This window comes from Tamandua tetradactyla, chromosome 14, assembly GCF_023851605.1.
Source record: "Tamandua tetradactyla isolate mTamTet1 chromosome 14, mTamTet1.pri, whole genome shotgun sequence".
Classification (NCBI taxonomy): Eukaryota; Metazoa; Chordata; class Mammalia; order Pilosa; family Myrmecophagidae; genus Tamandua; species Tamandua tetradactyla.
In genome coordinates this window covers 43,734,736-43,745,973 of record NC_135340.1, presented here as the reverse complement: position 1 = coordinate 43,745,973, position 11,238 = coordinate 43,734,736, and the positions used below count along the sequence as shown (strand labels likewise).

The window sequence follows — 11,238 nt, the reverse complement described above, 5'->3', positions numbered from 1 at the left end:
TCATGAGGTTCTGCCATGACCCACGATCTTTTTTCCCGATCTCCTCATGGCTTCTTTCATGTCTTCATTTCATAATGTATAGATGGCAGAATTCAAAACAGGAGTGATAACAAAATCGACAATGAATAAATACTTACCCAGTAATGTTGCCAAGAAAGGCCACACATAGAGAAACATGCATGGCATAAAAAACAGCATCACCACCGTGATGTGAGCTGACAATGTTACAAAGCTTTGGATAAATATCCTGGAGAACGTTTGACAGTGAGCAAAATGAAGATATAGGATATAATTAAAGAAAAGAAAGTGGCCATGGATAGAAACTCACTATTAGCAACAATTACAACCTTTGGATTCTAAGTGTCCACACATACTAATTTCATGACCCATGGAAAATCACAGTAAAAACTATCTCATGATTGTCTGGTAGTGGAGAGGCTTACAGATTGCTGTGTACCTGTCATATGCCATGGCTATGTGTAGCACCATCTTAACTCCTCCCATGACAAACATAAAAAATATTTGTACATGCATTTTGGAAAAGGAATGATGTTGCACTCAGTGAAAAGGTCAGAGATCATTTTGGGAATGATGGTAGAGGAAAGACCCAGATTAAGAAGAGAAATGTTGGCCAGTAGATAGTACATGGGAAAATGCAAATGACAGTCAATAACTGTGAGCACAATGAAGGTGTTCCCCAGGATAATCCCCACACTGAACACAGCAAGGAACCAAAACAGAAAATGATGAATCTCCCACAAACTTGTTAGTCCAATCAATGCAAATTCAGACATGACAGAGTCATTTTCTCTATCCACTGCCTCAATCAGTAGAGAAGAATCAGAATGCAAAAATTAAGGAAGAATTTTAAAATGGGGGCACTACACATTGATGTGCTGTTTGTCCATCAACTATATTCTGGAAAGTATGTTGCAAGTAACAAAATATGAGCTTAGTAAAACCACTGGGAAAATGAAGATAAATGAATGGGAGAAATGAGATCATTAGAAGTTAGATAAGAGGGGCAAGGAAAGAAATCACGTGGGAATAACCAGGTAGAGAGGAGGAATTTTGAGGCAAAGAGGTTCATACTGGGTAATATTCCCCTAGCAGTGTGCTTCTCTGCATGGTTATTATACAGTTTCTCTCATTTCCTTAATCCTATATATGTCCAACAAACTGTTTTCCATGTCATGCAAAGTTATCTGTATTTGGAATGTTCTATCTCTTTATCACATTAGTCAGCACACACTCTTAGAGTTCATGCTCTCCAATTATTCTTTTACTTCATACCTAAGCAATCTCAGGTGTTAATCACACATAGAATAGTGACCAGCCAATGAGGGAAAGAGTGTTGAATCTCAAGGGGTAGCAAAGGCTTAAATAAAATGCACGGGCTTGTTCCTCTGATATTTTGCAACATCATTTTGCTTCCAACCAGTCACATTGGGAAATTCGATCACTTTAAACATAGTGTTAGACAGGGAGAGTCATTAATTCATTCACCATTCCTCATTCAACATACATTTACAGATCAAACATTGATCTGTAAGAAGTACCACTCTTCTTGGTGCTATGAACAAAATCTCTGCCTTTCTGGAGCTTTAATTTAGGTGGGGAACACATAAAATGCAATGGCAGTGATAAATAAATAAATCATGCAATCTTTTTGAAGGTGATAAGTGCTATAAAAAAGAGAAATCAAGCATATATCAATTAAAATGCAATATCACATTTCTCCATCATATTTCACAGACCATGTCTGTAACTGACTTTTTACTGGTTTTAACCTTGCATTGTATTTTTATTGTTACTGAAATGGTTTAAGATTCTCTGATATTGTTATGGAATGAATGTATTTTGTATATGGAAAAACATGCCTTTTTTAGGGTGGGGGGGTGGAATGTGCTGGTTTGAAAAAATTTATGCACCATAGAAAAGCCATGTACTAAGCCTAATCCAATTTCCTGGGAGCAACCATCTCCCAGGATGGTGTTAAAGTAGATGGGTCTTGATCAGTTTTACTGGAATCCTTTAAAAGAAGAAGCACCCTGTAAAAAGCTAGAGAACGACGAGAGAGAAAGCCATGAGAATCTGAGAGATCAGAGAAAGCCATAGAACCATGAAACAGAAAATCTACCAACCAGCGCAACCTTTGGAGCTGAAGAAGGAAAACGCCTCCTGGGGAACTTGAAAGGAAGCTAGTAAATGATGCCGTGTTCACCATGTACCTTCCAGCTGAGAGAGGAACCCTGACCATGTTTGCCATCTGCCCTTCCACTTGAGGGAGAAACCCTGAACTTCATCGGCCTTCTTGAATCATGGTATCTTTCCCTGGATGCCTCAGATTGGACATTTCTATAAACTTTCTTTAATTGGGACATTTCCATGGCCTAAAAACTGTTCATTTGCAATTTATTAAATTCCCCTTTTTAAAAGCCTTCTCTTTCTGGTATATCACATTCCAGCAGCTAGCAAACTAGAAGGAAACATACCCTTAATACACAATTAAATTATGGCAATTAAAATAAAAATCACATATGAATAAAGACCAAAATAAAACCTACTTATGAAAAAGTAACACCAAAAATAACATTAAAATTTTGGTGTATATTCTATTTCAATTAGCATATATTTTATAAAGGTGGTAATGAGGCATTTTTTTATTACTTGATATTTTTATTCAATGACTTATTATGGACATCTTGCCTAATAAAAGACAAATGATTGCAAGTTAAACCACTGCAAACTGTATGAAGCAATGGACTGTGGCTGTCTTTTTCATCATTATATCCCCAACATCTACCACTGTTGCCCATTAAGTAATTGTTGAATAAAATCAGAAATAAATAAAGACCAAAAACTGGCACATTGAGTTTGCATTGTTTTAATGACCAATTTCAGAGATATAGCGTGGGTATTGGACATCTGTATTATTTATCTTTTTGAAATGTCAGATTGATCTGTTGTTTATAGATTTGAACATTTATAATATTCTGCATGTTTAGTGAGTATCAATGTCTTGTCATTCATGGTGTACAAATAATTCTTCCTAAGTTGTAATTTTCCTCTACCTAAGTTTCTAGGATGCTATGACAATTACCATAAAATAAGTTGACTTAAATTTGGAAATTTATGGGCTCATGGAGGGAACTAAGAGAAGTCCATCAGTAAGGCAATGCTTCCTCAAAGACAGTAGCATTTGAGTGCCGCTACCAGTGATGCTTGATTCCCTTGGGTTTCCTGTCACATGGTGCTGCACATAGTGACGTCTTCTCCTCTCCCTTCCAGTTTCTGCTGACCTGTGACTACTGGTAACTCCTCATGATTTTCTCTCCTTTGAAGGCCTCCAGTACTAGGATTTGGACCTATCACGGTTCAGTTGGCCACCCCTTAACTAAAAATAACACCCTCAGAGTCTTATTTACAATCATTTTACACCCATAGGAAACGCATTAAGATTAAAACTTTTTTTCTGGAGTACATAACTCAATCCGCATAGCTTTACTCTATGAAAATTTAAAGTTAATCTATCAGTCTTCCTTTTTTATGTTTTTTCTTTTCTTACCTTGCATAAAAAGTCATACTTCACCCCAAGACTGCAAATATTTCACCTTATATATTTTACAGTGATTTTGTGTTGCAATTCTAAAATGTTTTGCTCCAATTAACTTGTTTAAAATACAAGTGACTTGTACATGGGTGTTTGCAGAATCCAACCTTTTACTGGCTTGTTCAAATTTTTACTCATTTGAAGACAATGTACGGATGTTTTCCTCTCTGTTTTGAGAAACCATACAGAATGAAATTTACCTCTTTTTCTGGACTCTCTTTGCTATTCTAATCCTTGTATTTTTAGTCTTCATTCAGAGGCACAGGCTTTTTACTTCAGCTCCTTCCTGATTGCTAATTAATTAGTTTTGTAACCTGACATTTGACTTTTTTGTCATTTCCGTAGCACACAGATATCTTTTCTATTTTATGTGTTTGGGGAAAGCAAAAAAAAAAAAAAAACAACCAACCTCTAATACCTGCTGCTTAATCTAAAAGAGATATATTGATTTTAGTCAAACAGATTGTTTACAACAGGATTATATAGCCTGTTTGTCAAATCCAAAGTTACAATGTCTTGGAAGACTGATCAGCTCTCATCAAGAATTTTATCTTCTGCCACTACTGCTTACTCAGTTCATAAGGCTGGAAAAGCATGGACTTAATTCCCCAGTGCTTTCCTTTACCATTAACTTAATGCTTAGGTTCCAGGCATCTCAAATGGGATAGCTGAGAGTCAAAGACTCTATGCAGCCTCTTGTGGGGCATAGCAGCCTTCCTCCACAGGTGTCCACAATGGTAAGAAGCTAATTATTCTCTTTTGGAAAATTTCCCTTCCCTCTCTCACTTTCATATTTTTTAATTCATTTCTTTTAGGATTCCCTTACATATTGGAATATCTGCACTCAAATTTTTTCTCTCAGTCTTTTGGTAAGTAATACAAAAAATGACAATAAACTTACAGTTATTTTGAAAAATAATCAAAATATTAAGATTAAAATATCCTTTGGCAGACATTGATTCTTTCTATATGAATATTTTACTTAGTATGATAGATTTACCTCTCCCCGATGATAATGGTGATGGCCTCATGCTCTACTGATGAAGCAGGAACAGCTTTAAGATGGTAGATGATGAATTTATTCTAGGTAAGTTAGATTTGCGATTCCGGTGTAGATGTGCAGCTTGTAGTTCAAAATCTCTCAAAAGAAATGTTGTCACAGAAATCTAGCAAAAGATTTCTTTTTGCTCACTCTTTTTACCACTGTCTTTATTTCTTTGTTCCTTAAAATATAGACGACAGGATTCAAGAGAGGTTGATAGCAAAACCCATGATGAACAGATTTTTATTAATTGACAGTGTGGGAGATGGCCACACATAAGGAAATGTGCATAGAAGGAAAAACAAAATAAACACGGTGATAGGAGTTGACAAATGTGACAAATGCCTTGGACAAGTCCTCCAAAGAATGTTTCCAGATGGTGACTGAAATGAAGATATAGAAAATGATCAGTAGGAAGACCGTGCCCTTGAGCATAAATCCACTGTTGTCATAAATGATAAATTCATATGTGTATCCATCTAGGCATACAAGTTTTATGATCTTGGGGAAGCCACAGTAAAAGCTGTAAAAGGGTGACAAAAGTGCAAGTTTATAACAGAAGCCCAGTTACCCAGGCAGTGACTACAAATGAAACATGTTTTAGGGCTCATGATTTTCAAGTAGTGAAGAGGCTTGCAGGTTGCTGTGTACCTGTCAATCACCATGACTATGAGAACCACCATCTCCACTCCTTATATGATGTGAATGAAGTGTGTCTCTACCATACAGCCTTGGAGAAAATCACTTTATATTCATTTGTAAGATCTATAATTATCTTGGGGATGGTGGTAGAAGAAAGGTCTACACCAATGAGGGGCAGTTTAGCCAGTAGAAAGTTCATGGAGGAATATGTGGGAATCAAAAATCACCAAAAACAAAATCAAAAGGTTTCCCAGGAAGATCCCTAAATAGAGCAAAGAGCATGTCAAGATGAGAGCAGATTTTGTCAGTGAAGAGCAAGAAAGGGCCTCCAATACAAACTCAGTGACCACACAGTCATTTTGTAACCCATCAACTGGGACAAAAGAGCTGGTATTCAAGTGACCTGAGGAAGAAATGGAAAATAATAAATTTCAAATTTTAATTTTAATAGCTAGGAAACTTTACAAAATCAGATGTAATTGGATGTGGAAATCTTGGAATTATTTTCTCTAAAAAATACTGAAATATATCAGTTACTACAATATTAAGAAAAATGATTAATCAGAATAGTCTAGAAAATTTGAACAAAAACACAGTTAAGATTTATAGAAACATATCTACAGAAATTGAGTATATGATAAAGTAGGCATTTTAAATATGTAAAAGATTATGCAATAGTTGTATTTAATAGTTATTATTCAATAGTTGTATTTAATAGTTGTTCGGTAAGTAGCTCAACACTAAAGCAAATCTTTGTTGGCCGCCAACTGTATTACATATTATAAAAAGTGAAATCTAGTAAATTGAATGTTAAATATGAAAAGAAGATAAGTATGAACTATTCTATAAAAATTTGAGATGAAGAAGACCTTTCTGTGTTTCATTGTATGTCTGGAAATTTGATTTCCTTTCATATCTTTTTCCCTTACCAGATAAGAAAAATAAAACCCAGTGTTGTGAAATCAGATCATTTTATTCTTGGCTGATAGAAACATCAGGTGGTACATATTCCAAAGGATAATTTGCCAATGATATTGCCTAAAATTAACTATAAGCACATATTTGAACAATAATATATTTCAAAAAATTATTCAAGTCATTGTTGGAAACAAATTAATTGTCTAAGGCACTGAGTAAGTAATAAAGATGGTAACTTTATACAATATTGGTTTTAAAAATGATTATAAGATTTAAACTACTTAAATGCATACATATATGAAGTCATTAAATTAAAAATATATCATAAAACAGTAGAAATATATTATTTAGACTTTATATCACCATGTTTCCAAGTTGTGGGATATTAGGCAACTTATCCTTTTTCTTAATGCTAACCTTTATTTTCTATTTATCAAAAATAGATTTACATATTTAAGAATTTTTAAGGAGTTTAGAATGTACTGGAGGAAATAGGAAAAATTAATAAGAAACATTTTCAAAGCAGTAATATAATATTTTGGTTAAGAAGTATAGTGCTTGGGTTAAAAAACCTGGATTTCCATTCCCATCTTGATTTCTGAACCATGTGTCCTTGAGTGAGTTGCTTCATTTTTGTCCTCAATTTCCTCATCTGTAGCATAAGGGTAATAATAGTACTTACCTCATGGCACTGTTGCAAAGATTAAATGAGTTAATATTTTTAAAACATCAGGTATACTCTAGCTGTGTCAATACTCAATGAGGTTTTTATAATACATATTGTGATAGACGTCTGAGAAAATGTTGGAATTGGGTGGATTGCATTCAATCCTGCTCCATGGGACAAGATAGGGGATGGGGAAAGAATTTCAGGACTGTGGTCCCAGATTGGTGAGGGATTCTTGGGGAGGAGAGAGGCAGGAGGACCAGGGTGGGGAGAAAAGGGTGGTTTGAATCAGAGGCGATGGTGGCACATGGGGAGGTGCAGATTGGAGGGAATTCAGCTCCCTCCACTCCAGCCTGTCCTAGCTATTGTCTGGTAAATCTCCCCAGGTGGTTATGAAGCTGGTGGTACTCATGTGGAGCCAGGAAGTGGGCCTGACTATCTACTGTAAAACTCCGGGCATCTGGGCACTGGGTGGTGCCACCAACGGCTGACCTGTTGGACATGGTGTGTGGTGGATTCACCGGTGCCAGGTGCTGTGGGTTGGCTACTCCCCTTTGGGTGCTGCTGTGCCTCTCCCACCTCATTCCAGGACCAGATGTCCTACTGACATGGACTGGGAGCAGTCACCTGCCATGTATGCCAGCTTCCCAACTGGCCATTGCAATCCAAGTGGGGAAGGCCTGAGGAGGGGAGGAACCTCAGGAATGTTACCTGTTAGTGAGAAGCAGCTACCTAGGTGTTTCTCTTTCCTTTTTTTTTTTTTGCTTTTAGCAAATAAATATTTTTCTATTTACATTCTTTTATTAGTATTATTTTTATTTCAATTTATATATGGTTTTTATGTATTTATATTTTCTATTTCATTTTATGTTATTATTAGTATTTTAAATTCTTTTCTTTTCTTTGTATGGGCACCAGTCTTAGTTCATCCCCAATATATCTTGGGGTATCTCCTTCTGTCTTTGGGGCCTAGTACTGTTGAAGCATGTGTTTTCCTTCATATTTTCATTTTATTTTACTTTATATTTTGATTTTAGTTTAATTATATAACTATAGACAGAGATAGATAGATAGATAGATAGATAGATAGATAGATAGATAGATAGATAGATTGATTGATTGATTGATTTTGGGTGCATGGGCCAGTAATTGAGCCTGGGTTCCTCTGTTTGGTGAGTGGATGTTCTGGCACAGAAATATCAATGCACCACTGTCTAAGTCCCAGTAGAACTTTCCTTCCTATAAGAAATCCAGTCCTTGGTTTTACAGGAATTACTGACAAACCAAGTGAAAAAGGAAACCTTCAATGCAAAACCAAGTAATTACAAAACTTTAGGTTATTGCAAAATAACGTGAATAAGATAATCAAATGCCCCAAACATGACAGAAAATTACCAAGCATATGAAGATCCAAACAGAAATGGTCCAGCCAAAGAACCAAATGAAAACTCCAGAGGGAGCACAGAATATGGAACTACTCATGAATGTTTATTTGTGTCCTCTTTCTTTTTTCTTGTAGTCTGACAAAGGTTCCATCAATTTTATTGATTTTCTCAAAGAACTAACTTTTGGTTTTGTTGATTCTTTCTATTCTTTTATTGTTTTTTTGGTTTGTTTATTTCTGCTTTAATCTGTTATTTCTGTTCTTTTATTTGCTTTGGGGATAGTTTGCCATTCTTTCTCCAAATTCTCCAGGTGAGCAGTGAAGTGTTTGATTTTTGCTCATTCTTATTTTTCATGTAGGCATGCAGGGCAATAAATTTCCCTCTCAGCACTGCCTTTGTTGCATCCTATAAGTTCTGATATGTCATGTTCTCACCATTTTTCTCCAGATATTTATTGATTTCCCTAACAATATCTTCACTGACTGACTTATTATTTAAGAGTGCATTGTTTAATCTTCATATATTTGTGAAAGCACTGGTGCCTTGGTGATTATTAATTTCCAGTTTTACTCCATTGTGCTCAGAGAAAGTGTTTTGGATAATTTCAATCTTATTAAATTTATAAAGACTCATTTTTGGTTCCAGCATATGGTCCATCCTGGAGAAGGTTCTAAGTGCACTACAGAAGAATGTATGTCCAGTTGTTTTGGGTGTAATGGTCTATATACATCTATTAGGTCTAATTCACTCATCACGTTATTTAGGTTCTCTATTTCTTTGTTGATCCTCTGTCTGGTTATTCTATCTATAGCAGAGAAGTCTCCCACTATTATTGTTGAAACATCTACAGCTCCCTTCAATTTGCCAGTGTTTGCCTCATGTACTTTGGAGCTCTTTGACTGGAAGCATAAACATTAGTGATTGCTACTTCCTCTTGGTGAATCGTCCCTTTTATTACTATGTAGTGACTTTTTTTGTCTCTTATGATGTCTTTAGAGTTAAAGTCTACTTTGTCTGATATTAATATATCTACTCCTGCTTTCCTTTGGCTACAGCCTGCATAGAGCATCTTTTTCCATCCTTTCACTTTCAATCTATCTGTGTCGTTGGGTTTAAGATCCTTCTCTTATATGCAGCATATCGCTGGATTATATTTCTTAATCCATTCTGCCAATCTGTATCTTTTAATTGGTGAGTTTAGTTCATCTTCATAGTTATTACCGTATAAGCGCTTCTTGAATCTACCATCTTATCCTTTAGCTTTTATTTGTCAGATCTATACATCCTTTTCCCTCTCTTTTTATCCTTTAAATTACCATTGCTATACTCTTCAATTCTGTGCTCTTCTCCAGGCCTCACTGTCCTGTGTTCTTTTTTTTTCCAGCTAACAGGAGTTCCTTTAGTATTTCTTATAGGACAGTCTGCTGTGACGAGTTCTTTCAGTCTGTGTTTGTTCTTGAAGATTTTAATCTCTCCCTCAACTTTGAAGGAAACTTGGGTGGTTAAAGAATTCTTGGCTGGAAGTTTTTCTCATTCAGGATATTAAATTTATCATAGCACTGCCTTTTTGCTTCCATGGTGCCTGCTGAGTAGTCCAAACTCAGTTTTACATGTTTTCCCTTATAGGTAGCAGATCACTTTTCTTGTGCTACTTTCAGAACTTTCTGTTTCTCTTCAATATTTAACAGTGTAATTAGAATGTGATTAGTGGGATACTAATCACACTGTAGGCCTATTTGGATTTATTCTTGGAGTTCACTGGGCCTCTTTGATTTGCATATTTATTTCTGTTATGAGAGTTGGGAAGTTTTCCCCAATTAAATGTTCAACTAACTTTCCCAGCCCTTTACTATTCTCTTCTCCTAGAAAACCAATAATTCTTATATTTGTACACCTCTTTATGTCCATCATTTCTTAAGATCCAGTTCCAAGTTTTTTCATCTTTCTTGCCATTTGTTCTTTTGTGTGCTTTAGTTCAACTGTTCTGTCTTCTAGCTCACTTATTCTTCCTTCTACTTCTTTGAATCTGCTATCATGTGTCTCTAGTATATTTCTAATTTGGTCTGCTGTATCTTTCATCTCTGTGGGATCTGACATTCTTTTACCTAGTCTTTTGAATTCTTCTTTATGATCTTCTAGTGGTTGCTTCCTATGGGACTGGAGCATGAAGGATATTAAGGAATGACGAGAAAGAGATGGAATCAGGGGGTCTGAAGATCAGTGATAATGGACAACAAACAACTTTATTATTAACCAGATCCTGCTTATATGCTGCAGGATGACAAAAGGCACGCATGCATTTCCTAAGGGAACAGAGTAGTTATCTTTCAGTGCTCTTCCTTCATACTTAAGATAACCATTTGGGGTAAACAAGCATTCTCTTCCTCCCAGACTGTTTTACATAAATCAGATAACATAAAGCAGATTACAATCTCCACAGTTTACTGTGGACACCACCCTAATGTCATCTACTCCCAACAAATTCTGCAGGTCTTATTTTAATCCTATCTCCTATACTAGTGTCTTCCAGATGTTCTTTATTTCTTTATATTCTTTATAGCAATGACACAGCCTGAAGTTGTAAAATTATTTCTAGATTTTGAGACACTGAGCTATATTTGTATCAGCTGGTATTTCCCTGGAACTTTGAAAAACTCTGTGACACCTAAGACCCAAAAATGGAGTGCTACTGTTCCTAAAGTTTGCACAGCTATATTATAATAACAATTAAAGTAGACAAAAAAAGATCAGGCCTCAATTAAATTTAAAAATGAGACCAACCTGGCTGGGTCTAAAGTAAATCAGAATACAGAGTAAAAGATGTGAATGCATGTATTAAAGAACTTCACCTACTATATGACACCAAAGGCAAAGAAGTTTATTATGCCTAGAACCTAAATTTTCAGTACCTTATAAACTAAATCAGCCTGTTTGGGTAGCTCATTTAAACAACACAAACTCCTAGAGTCCA

At 35.6% G+C, this 11,238-nt stretch overlaps 1 pseudogene; it reads right to left on the bottom strand.

The window, feature by feature from the left end:
- LOC143655405 (olfactory receptor 4F4-like) overlaps nt 1–11,238 on the bottom strand; it is a 42,402-nt pseudogene continuing 31,164 nt past the window's right edge.